The 18,764-nt window shown below is 40.9% G+C and overlaps 1 protein-coding gene across 1 annotated transcript in view; it reads left to right on the forward strand.

Annotated features, from left to right (window-relative positions):
* LOC125456993 (HMG box transcription factor BBX) overlaps nucleotides 1–18,764 on the forward strand; it is a 204,915-nt gene that overhangs the window by 39,092 nt on the left and 147,059 nt on the right. Inside the window, exon 3 of the mRNA XM_048540663.2 lies at nucleotides 5,847–5,910. The gene's annotated coding sequence lies outside the window, so the exon portion shown is untranslated. The remainder of the gene's footprint in view (nucleotides 1–5,846; nucleotides 5,911–18,764) is intronic.

An 18,764-nucleotide genomic window follows, 5' to 3' on the forward strand; every position in this document is an offset into this window, starting at 1 on the left:
CCGTAAATTTTTGATGAGAAGAGGTGGCAAACTTTTCAAGAGATATTTCATAACTCTGAGTCGAGGAAGAAAGTTTCTACTGAAAAGCTGTACCATCCAAGGCAAACTATGGAAGTTGAGGGTTGCATCAAATTGTAAGAAACACTTGTAATACTGCAAAGCTAAGCAGTTGACCAAGAGATTGTCAAAGTTTTGGAAATTAGAAATGGGTGATCAAAAAAGGCAGGGGTAGAAATTGGAGTATAAGACAAAGCTTTCAAAAAATACATGAGCAAACCATAAAAGGCTTCTACAGGTGTATAAAGGAAAAGAATAGCAAAAGTGAGCATTGATTCCTTAGAGGATGAGACTGGGAAATTAATAATTGGAAACAAGGAAGAGGCTTTGAACAAGTATTTTGTATCCATCTTCAAACTGACACAAAAAAAACTAAAGGCATAGAGGAACTTAATGCAATCACTGTTGTTGGAGAAAAGTAATGGGAATGCTGCAGAAACTTAAGCCTGATCAGTTCCTGAACCTGATGACGTGCATCCTAGGATTTTAAATGAAGTGGTTGCAGAGATGGTAGCTGCATTGGTTGTAATTTTTCAAAATTCCCTAGATTTGGAAAGGCCCCATTGGATTGGTAAACTACAGATATTAGCTTTGTTCAAGAAAGAAAAGAGACAGCAAACTACATTGTCTGACATTGAGAAAATGCTGGAGTCTTTTACTAAAGTGGTGGTAGTAGGACATTTTAGAAGCTCATAATTGGACAGAGTCAGCACAGGTCAGGTCAGGCCAGACAGTGTCAGGTTTATGAAAGGGAAGTTGACAAATTTATTACAGTTCTTTGAGGCTGTTGCAGACTGCATAAAGGGAACCAGTACGGGCATGCATTTGAATTTCCAAAAGGCATTTGATAAGGTGCCGGGAAAGATTGTTACACAAGATAAGAGCTTGTGGTGTTGGTTGAGATATTGGTATCGATGTAGGATCAATTGGCTAACAGAAGCCAGAGAGAGGGATTATTTTCTATTTATATTTTATATTCTGTTATGAACCCGTCAATTTTTGATGAGAAGAGGTGGCAGACTTCTCAAGAGATATGGATTATTTTCGGCATGGCAAACTGAAATTAGTGGAGTCCAACATGTATCAATGCTGATCTTTATTAATAATTTGGATGAAGACTCTGACTGAATAGTGGTGATAGAGTATAATGTGGGGAAATCTGAAATTGTCCACTTTGGCAGGAACAATAAAAGTGGAATATTATTTTAATGGGAAGAGAGTGCAGACCCCTATGGTACCATCAGACCAGGGTGCCCTTGTATATGAAACACAAAGTCAGCGTGTAATTACAGCAAGTAATTTGGAAGAAAAATGGAATGTTATTACAAGGAAGATGAAGTGTAAACTTAATGAAGTTTTGCTACAGTTGTGTTGTGCATTGATGAGACTTTAAGTAATGTATTGTGTAGAGTTTGGTCATTTTTCTTGGGGCTGTACTCCAGGGGTAGTTGAGTTGGCATTCTTCCAACTATGAAAATTGATGGGCAACCATCATGGTTACTGAAGGTCTTCGTTTGATACACCTCGGTAGGCTCTCAAACTTTAAACATGAGTAACCATTGTTTATTGAACTAGAGCAAAGCTTATTCAGAGAAGTACACAATATTATAGTTGTGATAGAAAAGACTCCCATAGATGTGGAATGATTGAAGTTTATTTTGGATCAGTTTTCCTTGTCCAGTCTGTTTACTGTAGAGCACCAGAGTACCACCGTTGTTGTGGTCGTCTAAATTTGCATAGATAACAGATTGAAATAAGTAATCCCTGTACCATTTGGTTGTGTACCACATTGTGTAGACAAAACAAGTTCATGATGTTTTTTAATAGTAGAAGAAACCTTGACATGTAAAAGTCCTGTTTTAAAACTAAATACTCAATGTATTAAAAGGCCAGAGACCCAGGAACATCTTGTGTTCATTACTTCTATGATCTAACGATGACAACTTGTATTTAACGTAAGAGACGTCCTCAGGTTCATTCTAAAGTAGCATAAATTCCCAGTCATAGAGAGAGAAGTTAGACGTAGTACGTAACTTTATAAACAATCTCTTCTAGATAAAGAGATAAATGGATTATCAAATGAAGATGCTGTATTATATAGTTAAATTTGGAATATTATCACACAGACCTGCTTTCTGTGTTTCCTTCATTTTATTAACTATGTTTCTAATCAATATGTTCAGAGATGTTATTACATACCTCTGGTTCAGGGGTAGGGACACTATCACTGAGCCAGAAGAGGGCTCCCTTGTGATTCTTATTATGATCATTACATATTCTCAGCTGCTGTTCTGTTTATAGTTTCATCAAGACTACAGGTCTTTCCTGATAATGTTGGTTAAATTTAACAGTACAGTCTCATTTTTTACTTTTTCTCAAATTGGAAGGGACTGTTGGGTTTTTCATAATTGGGCTTCACTTTGATATTTGTGAAATAGGATCTTGTTTTGTTGAATTATGAATTCTGCATTGTACTCCATAGATTTGACTCATATTAGACTTTCTCGCTGTGGGGTAAGCGTGGTATGTAGGCATTTCATGTATGGATATAGTTTGAATTTTTAACACAATAGAAGAAAATTCAGGCAATCTGTAACAAAATTCAAGATTAAACTGAAATTATTCCATGACTTTGGTGAGTTATCTTATAAATATGTTCTGGATTGATGTCTAGTCAGTCAGTTCAGATAAGCTGGAGTTGGATATAAGGGGTAGCAGAACCAGCTCCAACTCTACTGGATTCAGAAGGGAGAAATAGGCTGGTTTCTTGCTCCTGATTTACTTTCAAATGATAACTGTTGGGAGATCTGTTGTGACAGCTAGGTTGTTGAGTGGAGGTCTCTTCTGAGTTGAAGTGTCAGGGGCATGTCTGCTCCCATTCTGGCCATTTTGCACTAACTTAATGGTTGGTGAGCTGTTAATTGGCTTAAGGCAAGATAATGCCCTGTGTTGAGCTTTATAAATATCCCCTGTGATGGGTTGGGGATGTAGGGGAATTGATAGCTGAAGAAAGATAACCTAAGAACATAAAGACATAAGAACTAGGAGCAGGAGTAGGCCATCCGGCCCCTCAAGCCTGCCCCGCCATTTAATAAACTCATGGCTGATCTTTTTGAGACTCAGCTCCACTTACCCGCCTGCACACCATAACCTTTAATTCCTTTACTGTTCAAAAATTTATCTAGCCTTATATCGAAAAATATTCAGTGAGGTAGCTTCACCTGCTTCACTGGGCAGGAAATTCCACAGATTCACAACACTTTGGGTGTAGAAGCTCCTCCTGACCTGAGTCCAACATCTGCTTCCCTTTATTTTGAGGCTATGCCCCCAGTCCTAGTTTCACCTTCTTTCTAGTGGAAACAACCTCCCTGCCACCAGCTTACCTACTCCCTTCATAATCTTATGTTTCTATAAGATTTTCCCTCATTCTTCTGAATTCCAATGAGTATAATCCCAGTCTACTCAGTCTATCATCATAATCCAACCGTCTCAACTCTGAAATCAACCAAGTGAATCTCCTCTGCACCTCCTCCAGTGCTAGTATATCCCTTCTCAAGTAAGGAGACCAAAACTGCATACAGTACTCCAGGAGTGGCCTCACCAGGACCCTATACAGCTGCAGCATAGCCTCCCTGTTTTTAAACTCCATCCCTGCAGCAATGGCAGACAAAATTCCGTTTTCCTTTTTAATTACCTGCTGCACGTGCAATCCTCCTCTTAGCGATTCATGCACAAGGACACCCAAGTCCCTCTGCATAGGAGCATGTTGCAATTTTTTACCATTTCAAACATCGTCCATTTTGCTGTTTTTCCTACCAAAATGGATGACCTCACACTTATCAACATTGTACTCCATCTGCCAGACCTTTGCCCACTCACTTAGACTATCTGTATCCCTCTGCAGACTTTGTGATTTCTGCATACTTTGCTCTACCACTCATTTTTAGTGTCATCTGCAAATTTTGACATATAACACTTAGTCCCCAACTCCAAATCATCTATGTAAATTATTATTATTAGAATCCCTACAGTGTGGAAACCGGCCATTCAGCCCAATAAGTCCACACTGCCCTCCGAAGAACATCCCACCCAGACCCATTCCCCTAAATTTCCCATGTCTATCCCACCTAAACTGTAAACAATTGCAGTCCCAAGACTGATCCTGAGGCACACCACTAGCCACTGACCGCCTACCAGAAAAACACCCATCTACCCCTAACTTTTGGATTCTACTAGTCAACCAATCCTCTATCCATGCTAATACATTACCTGTAATACCGTGCAATATTATCTTGTGTAGCAGCCTTTGGCGTGGCACCTTGTCAAATGCAGAAATCCAGATACACCACATCCACAGGTTCCTCATTGCCAACCATGCAAGTAATGTCCTCAAAGAATTCCACCAAATTAGTTCAACATGACCTACCCTTCATGAACCCATGCTGGGTGTTCCCAATGGGACAATTTTTATCCAGATGTCTTGCTATTTCTTCCTTAGTGATAGATTCAAGCATTTTCCCCACTGCCGCAGTTAAGCTAACTGGCCTATGGTTAATAAAATGTGAGGCTGGATGAACACAGCAGGCCAAGCAGCATCTCAGGAGCACAAAAGCTGACGTTTCGGGCCTAGACCCTTCATCAGACACAGACATGAGCTCTCTGATGAAGGGTCTAGGCCCGAAACGTCAGCTTTTGTGCTCCCGAGATGCTGCTTGGCCTGCTGTGTTCATCCAGCGTCACATTTTATTATCTTGGAATCTCCAGCATCTGCAGTTCCCATTATCTCTGGCCTATGGTTACCTGCTTTTTGTCTACTTCCTTTTTTAAACAGAGGCGTCACATTGGGGTGGTTCCCGCAGATTGGAAAACAGCCCAAGTCCAGTGAATTTTGGTAAATAATTACGAGTGCATTTCCAATTTCCCCACCATCACCACCTTTAGTACTCTGGGATGCATTTCATCAGGGCCAGGAGACTTGTCTACCTTTTGCCCCGTTAGCTTGCCCAGCACTGTCTCCTTAGTGATAATGTTAGTTTCTAGCTCTTCACAGAGCAGAACCTTTAAAATTATGGTAGAATGCAGTAGGATAAATAGAAGCAGACTGTTTATAGCTGTTGGAAGAGTATTGATGCAATATTAAACAAAATAGCTGTACAGGTTTTGTGATAGGCAAAAGCTGTTGGTGCTTAAGATAGATTGGATTGATGGATCAAGGAACTGGTTTTGAAAGACTATGGGAATGAGGTATGTAGATTTTATCAGAGCAGTATGCACAGTAAAACATAGGCATGAGACTGGTTTATCGAGTGGCCTGTTTGAATGCAGTGTCCCCAATGTTTTTCAGCCTTCAGAATTTAAACAGGACAGTTCACTCCATGTATGAATGTGTCCTGGATTACTGTCAGAGACCTGCATGTCTTTTGACTATGTTTTGCACTGTTGTTGTTTGAACCAGCTGATGGTAAAAACATTTAACATAATTAGGTTACACAATCTACAGTTGGTGGTTTATGTATACCCAATGCATTATTACTGTCTATGGTCCAGATTGCTCTACTTAAATTGAGAAAGGTTGTGTGATTTATTGCTTGTTGAAAGAATGAAGATGAAATCATGTAAAATGATGTGAAGTGAGGATTGTAAAAAAATTTGGCAGTGTGGTGTATTTGGAATCTAAATATTTACAGTAATGTATATCCAATTGTTGAGGTAATATATAATATGCTATTGTAATGCCCATATTATTAATCTTGTGTGTTTTGTTGATTGAGTCATATGTTTCCTTTCAGGTTGAGATCAACTGAGAAGAAAATCCGAAAAAAAAACTACTTCATATCCATTTTGATAATTTAGGTAAGAAAGATACAAAGCTTTTTGATGCGTTAAACAATCTCGATTAAATGCCCTTGCTGAAAATTTGCAGGTTTGACAGTTATTTCTTGTTAGTGGTTCATCTGAATCAACTCTTATTAATTGTAGGCTCAAGATGTTTGCACTGAAGCAGTTGTAATATTGGACCAGCTGTGACAAAGTTGGCATAGTTTCCAATTATCCACTTTATGTTCAAGTTACTACTGTCAAACATTGAAAATAATACACTGGTCTTTTTAACAATAGATATTAGAGTACATATGTTCTGTCTTTTATCAATTGTTTGGTTAAAAATTCAAATATTTATTCAAATGTTGCCATGTGTTAGATTGAAGTGAGGAAGGGTAATCCATACTTGTTGTCAGGATGCAAGTCAACACAAAGGAACATTTTTGGCAGATCTTTTTGAAAAGAAAAATACTTAAAAATCCTAAAGAAGGCTTGAAATTTCTAACAGTAGAATTTTAGGTGCAATTATGAATGAAGCAAAATAAGTTCTTAAAAAAAGGAGACTCAGCTAAAAGTAAAAGCATGTGTAACAAAATTTGATTTATACTGCAGTGTCTCAATTAAACAATTGTGTAATTTTGATTGACTTTTTAAATATGAACCTTGTATTCAGCACAAAACGAATTGTGACATGTCTCCGAGTGTATTTTCAAACATCAACCAGTTTGGAATGGGAAGGTATTCTTGCACAAGTTTTGTAATAAATGGGACTGAATTAATGTGAAAACTGGGTGCTTGGACAAGTTGGGCAGAAGGGCCTGTTTCCCTGCTGTAAACCTCTTTGACAGTATAAAAACAGAAAATACTGGAGACAGCAGGCGAGGTAGCCTCTCTTAGATTGATGACCTTTTATCAGAACCAAAGGATGCTAGAAATTACAATAGGTTTCAAGGCAGTCAAAATGGGGATGATGGGAACCAAATGTTTAGAAATGCAAGTTGTTGAGCAGAGATCATATCTGTGACAACATCCAACGATGTTGCCAAATATATGCTCGTGCAATTCACTGAATCCTAGAGAGCAAAGTGCTTGCCAGCACAACTTGATTCTGACATATGAATTCTAAGTATTGGAGGTGAGATTTGGAGTGACTATGCAGAGGGAGGTGTCCCCTTTTAACTGAAGTGCAATGTATCTTAAAAAGGAAAACTACATTTGCCACCCAATCATCTATTTAAAAGTTAATGTTCTCTGCAAGCTCTTAGCTTCCTTACCCATTCAGGTAATTTGTCTTAGAAAACATATCTGGTCCATAACTTACAATGGTTTGTTGTGATTCTGACCCCAGTAATGAATTTTGGGAAGATTGATCCATTCAGTTCTCAAAAGAAAGTATATTTTATAATTTATATTAAAGTGACATTAAGCTTTTCAAAGCTGCATATTTTTCACCATTGAAAAATGGTTTCATATTTTAAAATACACAGTTTATTACACTGAAGGTATTCGTGTTGATGTCAGCTTGAATGGACTCGAATTATGTACTATGTCAAGGTGTTATATGCTGAATTTTGCGACACTAGCAAAAGTTGCATGATCCAAAGATTTGGAAGTTGGATTAGTAGGAAAAATAAATGAGAACTAAAGGACAGGTTGAGCCTATTGCTTTTTCCATGTGCATATTTAGAACTTCAGAAAATATTTACTGTTTGTAGAGAAATCACAAACATGTTCATTCTTTTCCTGTATTTAGTACATAGAAGACATCTTACTCATGGCCTTGGTGTGTATTATTTCCAATTTTTTGAGATATTTTGCAATATTCTGTAAAATTGTTACTATCCTTGCCAGACTTGTTAATAGAACATAGAACATAGAACAATACAGCACAGTACAGGCCCTTCGGCCCACAATGTTGTGCCGACCTATTATCCTGCTAATATCAATCTACCTCGCATACCCTATATTTTACTACATCCACATGCCTATCCACGAGTCGCTTAAAAGTCTGTAAAGTATCTGACTCCACTACTACTGCCGGCAACACATTCCACACACCCACCACTTTCTGTGTAAAGAACCTACCTCTGACATCCCCCCCCCATACCCTTATATTATTTAAAAACAAAGCTCTGTATGTGAAGTGTCTTGTGCCACATTAGGGTGTCCCAAGCACCTTTTAGCCAGTTAAGTTCGAATGTTTGAAGTGTGGTCATGATTGTCGTATCAGGAAATGCAACCACCCATTTATGAACAGCACCAACCACTACCCTTAGCAATGGACAGTAAATAGTCTATGATGCCCTGCTGTCTTGGTAGTATTGACATCCACATACTTGTTAGTGTGGGAAAACAGTCATTTTCAGATCTAAAGCTGTTCTGACACACACAAGTGCAAATTCAGGAAAATAATTTTGGAAAGCAATATGTGGGTCTAGAGGCATAATGTACCAAATGATCTGCCCCTAGAACAGCAAGTGTGTTTTTGGGATCTCGAGTTTCAAAGATTGTAGAAATCAACTGCAAGGAACTCGAAGGGAGTTGGTCAAGCTGAATAATTCTTATGCCCTTCTGAAAACTTTCTGATCATGATGGACAGGAGACTCGTTTTATACTTCATGTGTTAAGAATCCTTGTTTGTTTCACACACACTCCTGCCTAACTCCTTTGACTTTGATTTGTTTGTTAACTAAATTTTAATTAATTTTTTAATTTTGTAAATCAATTTTTCTGTCCTTTTTTCCTCTATCTTTCTTAATTCTTTTATTGTATCTAATTCATTGTGGTTATGTCCGTTGTTCAATTAATTTATTCCTTTAGCCTTTTGCTTTATTGTTTAATGAGATAGACCATTAAATATGTTATTGATGAATGGTGCTGCATTGTTTCCACTTCGACATTACAGAACTTAGTGGCCCAAATATAGGGTGAAGTTAAAAATCCAATTAATGTTATTGGCTAAGAGAGATGCTGTTACCGTATTTTCTGGACTGTGATTTTTAGTTGTCTTCCATTCATGGGATGTAATTTTCCTTTTCCAAGAATTGGTGAGGAAAGGCATACAACAGATATACTATACACCACCTCGAAAAGTGAATTCTGAATGCGAAGGCTCACGTCTTCCTAACCCTTCGTCTATTAAGTGGTCAATTGGCAAACAGAGGGATGAGTGGCAACAAAGAACAAGACTACCTGGCTGGTTAACCAGTGTGGGACGGCTGTCAAGTTGGTGGGAGAGGTAGTTCCTCACTCAGCATTAATTGGAGGCTACTCCTTTTTCTCTCCCCCCCCCCCCCCACCCCCCACCACTCCTTCCTGTGAGCCCCAACCCCAGAAAGCACCTTCCATACAACACTTGCCTTTCATTCTTCTGAACCTGCACCTGAGGTTCTGGGCAGTGGTGATATAACTGTGCCTGCAGCTCCAGGCAGATGAGACTTCTTGGCCCGGCTGTGAAGTTCTGCTGGAAAGCCTGTCTAGCAGCCAATCATATGCCGAATTGATGCTTGATCCAGTGCATTTTCTGAACAAAATAGACTATGAGCTCCTCTGTACGAAACATCCGGCTTTCAGACTTCGTCTGAAAAATGGAAAACCCCTTGAACAGGTGTGGTATTTAATCGGTTACTAACTTTGGAGTTTGTGATAAATAAATGGTGCCGGGTGTTAATTATATTTAAATTAGCTCACAGTCTTGTATGCTTCTCCACTGGAATGTGTCTTGATTGGACTTCCAAAGTAGAACAGCACCCTCTGCAGGGGATCTGGAACCTGTGACAAAAGACAAGCAGAAGCAACTAGTTTTCTCCTAAATCAAAACTGAAGCATAGAGAAACACAGGACGGAATCTTTCTAGTCCTGTAGGCACGGGTCTGGATGCAGGAGTGAAGTGCAGACACAGCATTGTTGAGTCAGTTTCTCAATGCATTCCTACTTCCAAGCAATCCTGCTACAGTTCTAGTTTTGTACTTCATATGTTAAGAATCTTTGTTCATTTTATTTCCTGCTTATCTTCTTTGACTTTAATTCTCTTGTTGACTAAATTTTAAATTTTGTGAAACTTTCTTTTTCTGTCCTTTTACTTGTTTCTTTTTTTCGCAAATTTCTTTTACTGTATCTAAAGCAATTTGCCGGTACTGGCCACCCAGCCAGGAATGGCAGGGAGCCAATTAGGTTAATTAATTATCAACTTGAATGCAAATTAATGAGGTTGCCTGCATCTTGGCGACATTAGACAGAACCTCAACTGGACAGAGGACTCGTGGATGCCTGGCAATGGCATCCTGGTAGTAAAGTGGGATACCATTGTTGCTGCCTTTAAATCCACCTCCCTCCCCAAAAAGTAAAAACACTTATACTGGAGCTGCAGCTATACTCTGCTAAACTGTTGGGTGAGTGCTTGCATTTTGCAGTGGTCTTCCACTCCCCTACCTGCATCATCACCTAATGGTTTTGGACTTTCTGACTGTGCCTCCTATCTGAGGAATCCTCTGTCTGTTGTAACTACATGGCAACATGTTACTTAATTGCTTCCTATAAGATAATAAGAGAGATCTACAATGTTCTGATGGGCATAGACGGAGTAGATAAGGAGAAACATATCCTCACAGCAGAAGGGTCAGTAACCAGGCTGGCATAGTTTCAAAGTAAAGAGCAGGAGGCTGAGAGGGGATTTGAGTGGGACGGGGGTGGGGGGTGGGGGGCACGTTGCGTTGTGGCTGCGATCGGGGGGCAGGAAAGAAAGTTCACCCAGAGGGTTGTAGGTGCCTGGAACTAACTGCCTAAAAGGGTAGTAGAGGCATGAATCATCAAGACATTAATGAAGTATTCAGATAAATATTTGTAACGTCATAGTACACAGATTGTGGACCAAGTGCTGGAAAATGGGCTCAGACTAGATGAACATTTGGTGCCTGGCACAGATGTGATGGGATGATGGTCCAAACAGTTTCTTTCCATGCTGTGTAAATTCTCTGACTGTTTGTTTATTGTACTAAAGGCCCTACCTTAACCGACTGCTCCCAGCCCATGAAAATTTGCAGAGTATATGATTCCTTCCAGGCTGTTAAGGTGCAGTGGTAGAATCTCTCCCACTGGGACAGAATGACCAACACCCAGAGGTGTGTCATAACATGTCCTTTTAGGGTGATTAAAAATACTTTCTATAAGATTCCTTCTGTAGATGTGGTGCAAGAAGTGTAATTTAAAATATTGAATTCAATGCTGAATAATGTGCATAAAGAAAGGGATAAGAGTGATGCAGAGAGCAAGTTAAGAGACTTTAGGATTAATTAAAATTTGAACAAATGAGCCTCCACAATATGATGCTTAATTTTCAGTTTGATATTGGATGTTTTGCAGTATTTGACATACTGTGCTGCTAAAAATATGTACAGGACAAACGGAACCATTTCAGGGATGTTTAGGGATGATATACCTCTTGTATAAGTAGCCAAATTTTGTTCAACTACCCATGTTTCAATGTTTACCCTGTTGATGGGTTACTGTTATAGTAAAGAATCTGGAGAAACAGGGCAACTCGAGCAGCAACTTCCTCTTTCCACATTTACCTGCACTGATGCCAGATGTTGCAGTCTGATTTACACTTCAATTACAGTGAGTGCTGATAGTCTCATTGTTTCTACTGCAAAATCAGGGTCATTGGCTCCTGATGTGAATCATTTAGCTGTCAGTATAAGTTTTGTGGAAATATCTTGAACAGTTATAATAGATGTAGATTACGACTGACTTTTTATTTGTTTGTCTTACCATGACATCCAATAATAAAAACAAAAAAAATTTGGAGAAACTGAGTACATCTGGCAGCATCAGTGGAGAGAAACCGAGGTAATGTTTTGCTTCCAGAATGGCACTTGTTCAGAACAGAAGAGTGGCAGAAAGTGAGTGTCTTATGCTGTTGGAACGAGGGGGAGGGATAGGTGAAACAAAGGGCAAGTGAGGGATATAAGAGCAACCAGGATGGATTGAATACCAAGCTATCGTGGAGCAAAGGACATGTCCGTGATGGTAGCAAAGAGACAAAGACGTCATCTGCAGAATGGGTGGAATTTTTCCCACTCTGGATGCAATGTGAACAATGGTGAGAAAAGTGGTTAAAATACAGGGAGAATGCAAAAAAAACAGCATCCAAATGTGAGAAAAATTGTAGCATTTTTCCTCCCAAACCTTTTATGTCAACTTCTGAATTTCATCATTGAGCAACAATGCCCTTATTTTTATGAAACAAAACAGAAAGCATGAGGGGCAGTCAGATCTGGCAGTGTCTCTAGAAAGAGAAGCAGAATTGATGTTTCAAGACCCATTTGATTATTCTGAAGAGAGTCATGCCGGACTTGAAATGTTAAAGCAATTTCTCTCTCCACAGTTGCTGCCAGAACTGCTTTTCTCCAGCGCTTTGTTATTGTATCAGGGCAACAAATCAACAGTTTTTTTGCTTTTATCTTAGCTTGAAGTGTTATTAAAGCCTCTCTTGGCTTTATTTATAAGCTTGCGAAACCAGACTCTGCAAATTCTGGATATTAAATACTTCACAACAGCTCTCTGATTTGTCCTAGCCAGCGTCCAAAGGTTTCCACTGTCCAATGTTGCTGCATGCTGTGTGGCTGCCATCTTCCTCAACACTTCATCTACCATAAACTATTATCCTCAACTAGTTTTCATGCCTCATGGATCAACTGTCACACCATTTCAGCCCCTTAAACACTTCAGTTGGTAGCTTAGGGACACCAGTGGCATGCAGGTTTCTGGCATATTGTTTTGAACACAGGGACAGATATACATCTTGCGCATCTACATCAGATGCTTTTGTGCTGACATGGACATAAGCTGCTCCTAGAGCCACAGAGATATACAGCATGGAAACAAACCCTTCAGTCCAACTTGTCCATGCTGAACAGATATCCTAAATAAATCTAGTCCCATTTGCCAGCATATTGTCTATATCCCTCTAAACCCTTCCTGTTCATATACCCCTCCAGATGCCTTTTAAATGGTGTGATTGCACCAGCCTCCACCACTTTTTCTGGCAGCTCATTACATTCACGCACCATTCTTTGTGTGAAAAAGTTGCCCTTAGGTCCCTTTTAAATCTTTCCTTTCTCACCTTACGAGTGGCACAGTGACTCAGTAATTAGCACTGCGTTACAGCACCAGGAACCTGGGATCGATTCCACCCTCCGGCAACTGTCTGTGTAGAGTTTTCACATTCTCCCCATGCCTGCATGGGCTTCCTCCAGGTGCTCCAGTTTTCTCCTACAGTTCAAAGATATGCAGGTTAGGTGATTGGCCATGCTAAATTGCCCATAGTGTCCAGGGATATGTAGGCTGTGGGGATTAGCCATGGAAAACGTAGGGTTACAGGGAATAGGTTAGGGAGGGGTGGATCTGGGTGGGATGCTGGTCAGAGGGTCATTGTGGACTTGTTGGGCTGAATGGCCTGTCTCCATACTGTGAAGATTCCATGATTCTATGCTGTCTACCTGTGACTTCATTTTTGAGGGAAGTATTAACCTGAGGGCACTTTGTTCAGCGACACTCCCCAGGACCCTACCAATAAGTGTATAAACCCTGCCCTGATTTGTCTTCGCAAAATGCAGCGCCTCATTTATCTAAAGTAAATCCCATCTGCCAATTCTTGGCCCTTTCGCCCATCTGATCAAGATCCCGTTGTATTTTGAGGTAACCTTCTTCGCTGTCCACTATACCACCAATTTTGGTGTCGTCTGCAAACTTACTAACCGTACCTTCTATGTTCATATCCAAATCATTTATATAAACGATGAGGAGCAGTGGACTCAGCACCAATCCTTGTGGTGCACCGCTGCTCACAGGTCTCCTGTCTGAAAAACAACCCTCTACCTCCACCCTCTGTGTTCTACCTTTTGAGCCAGTTCTGTTTCTAAAAAGCTAGTCGTCCCTGTAATCCATGTGATCTAACCTTGCTCACCAGTCTACCACAAGGAACCTTGTCGAACGCCTTACTGAAGTTCATATAGGTCACGTTCTCTGCTCTGCCCTATTCAGCCCTCTTTGTTACTTTTTCAAAACACTCTATTAAGTTTGTGAGATATGATTTCCCATGCACAAAGTCATAATGACTCACCCTCGTCAGTCCTTGCCTTTCCAAATACATGTAAATCCTGTCCCTCAGGATTTCCTCCAACAACATGCTCACCACCGATGTCAGGCTCACTAGTGTATAGTTCCCGGGCTTTTCATAACCACCTTTCCTAAATAATGGCACCACGTTAACCAACCTCCAGTTTTCCAGCAACTTGCCTGCCGCTATCAATGATATAGATATCTCAGCAAGCGGTGCAGCAATTTCTTACCTTGCTTCCCACAGAGTTCTAGGGTGCCCCTGATCGGGTCCTGGGGATCTGTCTACCATTATGGGTTTTAAGGTGTCCAGCACCACCACATCTATAATATGGATATTTTTCAGGAGGTCGGCATTCATTTCCCCATGTTCTCTTCCATATCCCTCTCCACAGTAAACGCTGATGCAAAATGCTTATTTAGTATCTCCCCCATCTCCTGCGATTTCAGATATAGGTTGCTTTCTTGAGTTGTGCCCACTCATTTTACCACTTGCTTGGACGTTGCCAGGTTGTCTGTATGTCACAATGCTTTCTTAGTGTGTAGGGTATCTAGTGCTCAGCTGTAGGCTGCCAGCTCCTGTGACTTGCTTTGCTTTTTAGCACAGAGGACGAGAGAGGCAGCTTGTGACAGTGGGAAGCACTGGGCAGTTAAGTGAGTCGACATGTAGCTGTGTCGTACCATGCTGCATCAGTGACATTACCTACACCGTATGCAAACAGCTTAAGCACCAAGCGCATTGCAAGTGCTTTATGCAAATGCTGTTGTCAGAGGAAAGTCGTCCTTAGTGGGGTTAAGTGGAATTATAAACAGTTGGACAATACTGCCACACTCGGTCACGGGTCTTGTAATATTCCAGTTCGTGGGGTTAGCCGCATTTTAGTTGGGTGCTTGGTCCAGCCAGACTCGGGTGATCTGTGCACTTGCAGTCTGGGGTCAGTCCATGGTCAGTCCTACTGATCAGCTTCAATTAGTAAGTGGATTACAGGTGAGTCAGTGCTGTTGAGATGTCAGTTTGAGGGTGGGCCACTTCTACCTCAGGTGGGTTAAATATAACAGAAGGAGATGCAATAGCAGTTAATGATAATGCAGAAACAGAAGAGCTGGCCCTTTATCGAAAAAGAAGCAACCAGCAAGACAGGTTTGTTGTTTGGAAGGATGATGTGTGTGGGAGCTGTTGTACGGGCATGATGCATACAATACAGAGAGTTGGTGAGTTGCAGATAGCAGCGTTAGAATGAGTGCTGACCCTCTGAATGTCAACCATTGTAGAGAACATGGTGAAAAGCAGAACTTTACTGACAGCACTGTTGGGCATCCTGCTTCACTTGGTACACAGCACTGAACCAGGCTGTAATTCATACCTATGCTGCCTCGGCCTGGTGGAGTGGCTGCAATGGCCGTCATCTGGAAAAAAGGCTGCCCTCCTTTTCCCCCAGCCCAGGGACCCACATCTCCAGATACCTGCCTATGAAATGTGGAGTGAGCTTTCCTTTCCTCTCTGCCATGGTCTAAATATTGAGGCTTGAGGACCATGGTGTGCTCGTGTTTTTTCCGTCTGCAACGTCTGAAGTAGTATACTGCTGCACTTTACATATCGCTTCAGAAACGTGATCACTGCGAGCTCCTGGCTGTGGTGAGCACTTCTGTCTTTCTGACCACGTGATTCCCTGAAAATGGCACCAAGAACCCTGTTATGTCATTTGTGATGTGTAGGGGAAGATTGTGAGAGAAAAGTTCCTTCAAGCCATGACAGACAGGGTGCTATTAATTTCACTTGACAACGCACTTCAACTGTGTGGGAAATTTCTGCACTTGGTGTTGATGGTAGAAAAGTCGGGCAACTCCATCTGAACTGAGGGTGTGAATACAGACTGGTCTTTGGCAAAAAAAAAATCAAAATGGATGGCTGAGTTCATTTGCTGAAGTTGTTGAACTTTGTGTTAAATCCAAAAGGCTGAAATACACCTAAAAAGAAAGCAAGGTACTGTCCCTCTGCTTTGTGTTGGGCTTCACTGGAATACTGCAGCAGGCTATAGACGCAAATGTGAGTATGACCACAGGATGGTAAATTACAGAAGCAAATGACCAGAAGGTTAGGGTCATGCTTGTAGATTGAACAGAACAGTGATCCAGTTTGTCTGTGACCCTTTCAAGGTGTAGGACACTATAATGTGAGCAGCAAATACAGTATTTTAACTTGAAAAGTGCACAAGGCCACCACTGATGCATCTGGAAGGAGGTTTTTGTTGCCTTGTACGCTGAGGAGACAGGAGGTTAAAGGGCAGTGTTACAATACCAGCGTTTGCACAGGAAAGTCATGTAGGAAAGAGGTGTGAGGTGTTGGAATGGGCCGGGGTGTCATGGATAAAAAAGCCCCTTAAGAATGCTGACAAGAGAAGGGAAGGTATGTATAATAGTGGAACCCATTGAAATGTTGTATTCTGTACAAATTTCCATATACACTAAAATATAAACCGCAGCTCTGTCAGTAAAACAGCTCCAGAATAAAACTACTAATAGAAAATGCCAGTTGTCTGCAAATTAGACTGGGGTGAGACTATAGATAGATGGCAGTGTGGCCATATAGACAAACTGAGTCAGTAGATGTCGTCACACTTAATTAAACAAAAGTAATTAGACTCTCAAGAACTGCCTTGCCAGAAGATGTGCCAGGATGGCCAGGGAGTTTTCCCTCACATCAAAACTCAGATCCTCGCCGTCCTGAGCACTAGTTTCACTTGATAATGAACAGAATTTTAAAACTATTCTGTGGTCTTAACCACGTGAAAAGAAAAAAGAAATCTTTTTCATTATTTTGCTTAGCTTTATCTCATTTAAACTCCAGATAACCTCAATGCCGCAAATCATTTCCTAATTCCATGCCTGGCTAAGAGATGCTATGTGTTAATTGAACTTGGAGGATAATTTTACCCTCGCTCCAGGGTAATTCGGTCTTTGCATGATTCAACCAGTCTTTGCCCACAGTGCCTTCTCAAATAAATGGAATGAGAGTGAAGATCATACTCATGAATCAGGTTTTTCTCATTTCACGTTATGGGATTGTTCATTCTACCCATCCAGTTCTTGTATTAGAGGTACTTTTTTAATTTGTGAAATGTCAGTCTGTGGAGAAAATGTCTGAACATGGTAGTGTTCGAGAGAAAAGCAGGGGAGTAGCAGGGGACTGGACAAGAGGCTGAAGCAAGTCCTGCAAAATGTTAAAAGTCTTCACTGTACCCTCTGTGATGAGTGAGCATCCTCATTTGACCAGGCTTTCACTACAATGGACTATGAAGTTTGAATCTGATCCCCTCTGTTCTGCTTCATTACTACAATAAATCGACGTGTTATTTGGCCATTATTTTTGAAGAAGGTCCAGACCCGAAACGTCAGCTTTCCTGCTCCTTTGATGCTGCTGTGCCCGCTGTGTTCGCCCAGCTCTACACCTAGTTATCTCATCCTTAAAACTTCCAGTGTAGCTTTAAGAATCCTATACAGGAGGAGTGGCAGGTGGAGTTTACTTTAGATAAATGTGAGTTGCTGCATTTGGATAGGGCAAATCAGTGAAGACTTATGCACTTAATGGTCAGCTTCTGGAACAAAAACACAAGTTGCTGGAAAAGCTCAGCAGTCTGGCAGCATCTGTGAAGAGAAATTAGAGTTAATATTTTGGGTCTGATGTAAGGTTCTGGGGAATGTTACTGAACAAAGAGACCTTGGAGTGCAGGTTGATAGTTTCCTGAAAGTAGAATCACAGGTAGATAAGGTAGCAAAGAAGGTGTATGGTACACTTGTCCATACCGATAAGTGCATTGAGTAAATGAGTTGGAATATCATGTTGCAACTGTATGGGACATTAGTCAGGCCACTTTTGGAATACTGTGTTCAGTTCTGGTCTCCCTGCTATAGGAAGGGTGTTGTTAAACTTGTAAACCTTTTCTAAGTCCTTTCAAGGATGTTGCTGGGGTTGGAATGTTTGAGCTACAGGGAGAAGCTGAATGGCCTGGGGCTATTTTCCCTGGTACATCTGAGGCTGAGGGGTGATCTTTATAGAGGCTTATAAAATCATAAGGGGCATGGATAAGGTAAATAGCCAAGGTATTTTTCCCAGGATATGAAACTCCAAAGCTAGAGGCCAGAGGTTTAAGGTTAGAGGGGAAAGCTATAAATGGAAGTTGAGGGGCCACTTTTTCATGTAGACGGTGGTGCATGTGTGGAACAAGTTGCCAGAAATGTTGGTCGAGGTGGGTGCAGTTACAACATTTAGAGGTCATTTGGATAGGTACGTGAACAGGAAATATTTAAACCAAGGCACATCATTGAGGTGCTGAGGTGTCCTGTCAGAGACTGGCGCATATTATGCCAATGTCCATGCACATATGGTCTGTGTCTGGTGCTCATGGAGTATGTTCTGATATTTTGGTGCCTTGGGTCCAACACGGGAGGCCCTTCAGAGCTATCACCGAGCTGAATTTGTCAAGTATGCACTCGAGTATCCTTGTCAGGAATTCTGGTGTCAAATTTATTTAATGAGGTTGATAAAATGAGAGGCAGAATATTAACAAGCTGAATTATGGTATTAACAGGGTGTTTAACAAGTGTTGATCCCTGTAAATTGGCATCTCACCACTGCCAAATAATAACACTTGTCACAGCTTGTGCAAAGCACAAATCTGAATCACATCGGTCTCCACCTGCAATGTAACAATCCATACCAGCTAGTCAACTCACTATGTAACACGAGCTACTCCCAACGTTGAGATGAG

The sequence above is a fragment of the Stegostoma tigrinum genome, chromosome 12, assembly GCF_030684315.1.
Source record: "Stegostoma tigrinum isolate sSteTig4 chromosome 12, sSteTig4.hap1, whole genome shotgun sequence".
Classification (NCBI taxonomy): Eukaryota; Metazoa; Chordata; class Chondrichthyes; order Orectolobiformes; family Stegostomatidae; genus Stegostoma; species Stegostoma tigrinum.